The sequence below is a fragment of the Triticum dicoccoides genome, chromosome 5A, assembly GCF_002162155.2.
Source record: "Triticum dicoccoides isolate Atlit2015 ecotype Zavitan chromosome 5A, WEW_v2.0, whole genome shotgun sequence".
NCBI lineage: Eukaryota > Viridiplantae > Streptophyta > Magnoliopsida > Poales > Poaceae > Triticum > Triticum dicoccoides.
In genome coordinates, this window is record NC_041388.1 from 683,276,663 (window position 1) to 683,282,239 (window position 5,577).

Genomic DNA, 5,577 nt, shown 5'->3' on the forward strand with positions numbered 1-5,577 from the left:
GATAATCCAGAGAAAACCCCATTCAATTTGGTAATGGGAGACACGTTGGATCAACGTGAATACTTTAGGGATTATCGCTTGACTCGAAAAGGGAAACTATTATGGGATCAAATTTATATGTTGAAATCGTATGCTAGGCAACTATGCTTGAGATATGATTATAATTGTTGCTCTAGGATGAAGGCTCCACACCTTCCCTTTTTATGCAAATTTAATGATAATGAAACTTTGGCTTCTTATGCTAGAGGTATATATGACTACTATGATGTGGAACAAATAGAAGAATTTGTTGCTTTTATGGATGCTTATGAAATTGAATCTATGTTCACACTACAAGAAATATGTCAACTAGTGACCCTCGCTATTGGCCACTGAAAGGTCATGGTTTTTCATTTGCGACCTTTTTGTGACCAAAAACAGATGGTCAAAAGCTGGTGGTCATAAAATGAAATTCATGACCTTATTTGTGATATGTAAAAGGTCGTTGATTCTTTGACCAAAATTTCGGTCACTAGCAGCCTCCCGAGGCCACGTAGGCATCCAATGTGGCAAGCTGATGTGGCACAAGAATCAGCCCTGTCCAATTCGGTTTTCTACATGGGCCTAGCCCAACAATTCGGCCTTTTTAATGTATTTTTTTCCTGTCAATTTTTGGTCGACTTCATGGGCCAAGCCCAACATTGAAGCCTTTTTATTTTTGGGTCGTGGCCTTTTTGTCTCAACAATTTCAGTTTTCTTTTTTTATAAAATCAGGTGGGTCCCCATTGTCAGATTTTGGTACTGGGTCCTAGCTGTCAGGGCCATATTATTTATTTTCTAATTTGACATAAATAAATACCTAGTATTTAAATTGGCATAGAAAACACGTGAAATATTTCAAATATTATCAACCATCAAAGTGTTACATCATATAACACACATACAAATGTGATAGCATCAAGTTTACAATCAGATAACAAGCTCCACAAGTGTATAATCACATGAGCCAGATTCTGCTACATCATATAACACACATACAAATAGGAGCAGCATAAAGGGCTTCATTACTCTCAGAACTAGATCCAATGAGCTAGAACTACTCTTCCACCGACTTCTTTGTCCTGATGCTCATGAAGAAGCAAGAAAGCCCGGCATCTACACCTTACAGAACAAAATGTTTAGGAACAAAATAGAAGTAAATCTAACAGCATATTTAACAATAAATAACAGAATAGTGAAGCTAATGAGACATTTTAGAATCAACTTGATAGTTGACAGTAATGTTTGCATTGGACACATCCAAAACTGAAATTATACATAAATGCCTAAATTCCAATGCCCAATGCCTCAGTTTAGTAAATCTGCATATTCCGACAAATCTCATCATCCTAAAGACAACAAAGCCTGCTTGGTAATATTTTAGGCGTTAATAATGCTTTACTCATAAAAGAACATTGCCAAAGTGATTAGATGGCATTCAAAAACTCAAAAGATAAGCCATATAGCTTTGTTTAATATTACTAAGATATATATCCATTAGTTTGTTTTAACATGGAACCCAAGAGTATGTGACTCTAGCACCCTCAGAAAGTTGTTAATATGACATCATACTAGCTGATAGACAAACATTCCAGGAAAAATATATGCTTGTTAAACAGGTACAATTGGTACTGCTATCTCTAACAGACAATTTTAAAGTTTTTTATACATTTATTTTCTATTAGCAAAACTGAATATGCTACTTCCTGATTCTTGGCTGCATAGTCCAGCTAGCTACACCAGTTTGCTCTCATGCAAAAATTAGAAAGAAAAAAAGAACAACAAATAAATCAACACTGACTTCTCTAACATGTACAGTAACTTGCTGATATAACTTTCTCCTAATTGCATTCTCATATGACGGGGCCAACATGTGATGTTACTATTCGGTTAAGATTTGGGCCTTCCAACTTTACTGGTCATACATACATATACAGAATTGAGCATGAATCATTGGTCTTAGTTGTATTCCAATATGTACTCAACATATTCCAATAAGACAGAAATGCACACACATGGATTCACAATTAGACTATGCCTCTCTCTCTCACTCATTTGCAAGAAACGTTCTCTCCCTCTCTCTACTGATGACCATCAACACAATTCTGTAGGGTTGTAAACTGATTTTTGAGAGAATAGACAGTCAATTTGTGTGCTGATTGGACCTAGTTTTAAAGAAACAAAAAGGATTGGCAGCATAGGGAGAGGGAGAGGGATATGGAGATGGACGTGCTACCTGCTACTGCGGTGGTGCATCATGGTGGCCTGCTTGAGCTCCTCCTCCTAATGCTGCTCACTAACCTGCAGGACAAACAAGGCCATAGGTGAGCTGCACAAAGGCATTTCCTGATGATTTACTGAGTTCATGGCCACCTAAAAAAATATTAGAGGGACATGATAAGGAGCTGTAAAATACAAAGAGCCGCCTAGAACTATACCGAATAGTAATGCATTTATTCAAGAATATGAAGTTCACCAATTGTTCCAAAAAACAAGGAAAAATACTTGTTGATGTTTCAAGTGCAGTAGAATATATGCAAGTCCCAAGCATCAAGATGACTACTGTAGTCGATTGATAGCAGTAAATGTATACAACACCTAACACTGCTTGACAATTGAGGTAATTAAACATGAAAGAACTTATTACATATGCTTTTCTTGATCCAACGTTATAACATGTTACTGGTATGCTATTGTGATTAAAAGAGTAAGATTTGATCAAGCCTATGTCATGCATAACAGGAACATATTATAAAATACAGAATAGTAGTTTGGTTGCTCGGTTCCAAGAATGTCAGGGCCACCCAGCTAGCTAAGTTCGACATTGCTTGGTTGGAGAAGCATTACATTTATGTGGTGGTGGCTGGCTGGCAATCATGGCTGCTAGCTCATGCTGCCAGTATGCGTGCACATCTCCCCACTGGAACCAACCCAACCCAAATGAAACAACAGTAGCAAATCACACATGTACCAGTAAACTTCAGTATGAAACAGTTTCTCGCCGAAAGAAACTACCAAAGCATTTCCAAGAATTTCGAAGAAACCGCCTAAGTCGATTCAGCCACTTCACAATGAGATCGCTTTCGCCTACTTGCTGGTCTCGAGGTCTCCATCGCCGCTCACCACTAGTAGTCTCTGGCCACTCTTCGTTGCCACTTGCGCCACCCATGCACTCGCTGGTCACTGGCTGCGTCTTCCGCTCCCTGCTCGTTGACATGGCCAATGACCACAATGTTGATGTGGGTCTCATCCCTTACCCATGGCTGAAACTGCAAGATCAAGGTAAACATGTGTGAGAACACAAGATACACAGAACAAAAACTAGTTGTCAAGCATGACATATCAAACAACCTTGTAGATACAAACTTGATGGGTTAAACCAGATAATGAGACACTTAAGCCAATCAAACTGCAGACACTAGTTAGATGCAATAAAGTTCATGCACTAGTATTGGTAAAAACAGATCTCCGGTGGATACAAATCACACAGAAGAGCTTCTGTCCTAGCAGATTGAATTAAAACACATTCATTCTGAGGTTCTCTTAAAGTACTGGCACTGGAAACTAACAACTGAAACAAACAACACTGGAATGCATTTTTCCTCTCAAAAAGATTGTAAGCAAACACATACTGTCGAGGACGGCGAGTGAGACAGAAGGGCACTCACCGTTGTGCGTCTTTTCCAGTTGAAGTAGGTCTCGCCCAAAGGACTCGCTGGTGAAATTCCCCCCCCCCCCAAGCACACCACACGGGTCTCTTTTGCAATACCTGGGAAAGATGTGAAATATCTTCAGCAGCTGATCCGCAAATCACAGGACAAATTACATAACGAACTACAGGTTGTGACATGTACAATTATAACAAACCAACGCAATTAGAATTACAACGCTCAAACAAGCCAACCAGTTTGTTTGCAGGACACTCTAAAGGTAAAGGGGCAGTGCTAGCAACTTGGGATTGGTGAATGTATCAGCTAGCAGCACCCATTCATATCGCCTATCAATGACTAGGTACTCCCAGATCCCAATCCCAATCCCAATTGGGACAGAAATATTTTATAGGGAGATGAATGGCGCCTCGCCTAACAGTAACAGGCAACCAAAACATCGTATCCTTCAACCCTAAAAGCTACACGATACTAAGTACCGGCACGGGGGAATAGGGAGGGAGGGACTGATCGAGTCAACCGGACCTGGACGACGGCGAGGGTGAGGAACTGCTGGAGCTTGAGGGGGAGCTGGTGCTAGAGCCTCCGGTGGTAGAGGTCGGTGTGCCAGTCCGGCAGCACCTGCCGTGTCGAGCACTGCGCCTCCAGGAACTCCAGCGGCCCCGCCATCGCCTTCCAGGCCGGCCAAGAAGACAAGACGATGAGGAAGAGGAGTTGTACGCCTGTACAAGCTGGATCTGGTTCGCTCGCCTACCTGGGTGCGTGCGGAAACCAAACCGCGTTAGGGAAGGAGAGAAAACCAAACCGCGGGCACAGAGAGGAGGAGAAGGACCTTCCATGGCGTCGAAGGAAGAGCGGTGTCAAAGGCCACCCACCGGACAGCCCCGCCCAAGAAAGGAAGCAGTGGCGTGCGTTGTCTTGGTCTTGGTCGAGCAGAAAGGAGGCGGCCATGGTCTTGGATCCGTGGTCGATCGGGGAGCGCCATGGCCGCCGGCTGACCCGCTGGATCTGGGACCTAGGGTAGGGGGAGACAGTGAGGTGAAGCAGAGGTTAAGTGGGTGTGGGCGGCGGCGGAGGGAGGCGAGGTCGCCGGTGGAGAAGGTGAGGGGAGGGGCGACAGTGGTGGGTGAGAGGTTGGAGTTGCCGGGTGGCGGCGCGATCTGGAAGGCGAGGAGGAGCGGGTGGTGGCGCACGGGCGCTAGCGGCGGGATTGACTGAACCGGAGGTGGGAGGTGGGTGGCGGCTGCGAGGAGTGCATCTGAATCAGGGAAGAGAGGGGAGAGGAGTGGAGTTAGGGTTTGGGTGCGGCGGCAAGAGAGGGAACGAGGGAGGAGGGGCTAGGGCTGCGGGTGGGAGTATCTCTTTTTTATTTATTTATTATGTACATAGATGGATGGTTGGATGGGAGCCATGTCATCGATCCATGGGACGAGTTTTGATTGGTTCGGAAAATCAGTGATTTAGAATAGTTCTAAGTACTGAAAATAGAGGGATTTTGTGAAGCAGCTACCAAAAATATTTTCTAGAAGGGCATCGCACAAATTTGCACGAGAGTTAGACCACATTTTATGGATAAGGACCAATTTGTATGCATTTCTGATCTTTCTAGCTATTTTTAATCATTTTTTGAGTGTCAAAAATGAGTTTTTTGTGAAGGACCTAGCAAACATTTGTTGCAAAATTCTCCCAAATTAATTTTCTAAAATATTAGGACATCTTTAATGTGCAATTAACCAAATGGTTGGGTGTCAAAAGTTTTGATCCACCTCTCGTGAAAAAGACAAATTTCTGCCAATTTAGCTGGAAGCGGGTCAAATTTGAACTGCAGCTGCCTCATAGTTTCCTATTTATTTTTCCCAAAAATCATTTTTAGGTACAAAACTATCTATTT

At 42.8% G+C, this 5,577-nt stretch overlaps 2 long non-coding RNA genes across 2 annotated transcripts; both read right to left on the reverse strand.

Annotated features, from left to right (window-relative positions):
- Positions 1–872: 872 nt before the first annotated feature.
- On the reverse strand, positions 873–3,282 carry LOC119304119. The gene is made up of 3 exons (XR_005148118.1): positions 3,034–3,282; positions 2,255–2,319; positions 873–1,134 (listed from the first exon to the last, which is right to left on the reverse strand). It is a non-coding gene; the product is annotated as an uncharacterized LOC119304119 (long non-coding RNA).
- A 439-nt stretch (positions 3,283–3,721) lies between these two features.
- On the reverse strand, positions 3,722–5,019 carry LOC119298431. The gene is made up of 3 exons (XR_005145860.1): positions 4,519–5,019; positions 4,212–4,440; positions 3,722–3,787 (listed from the first exon to the last, which is right to left on the reverse strand). It is a non-coding gene; the product is annotated as an uncharacterized LOC119298431 (long non-coding RNA).
- Between the last annotated feature and the right edge of the window lie 558 nt (positions 5,020–5,577).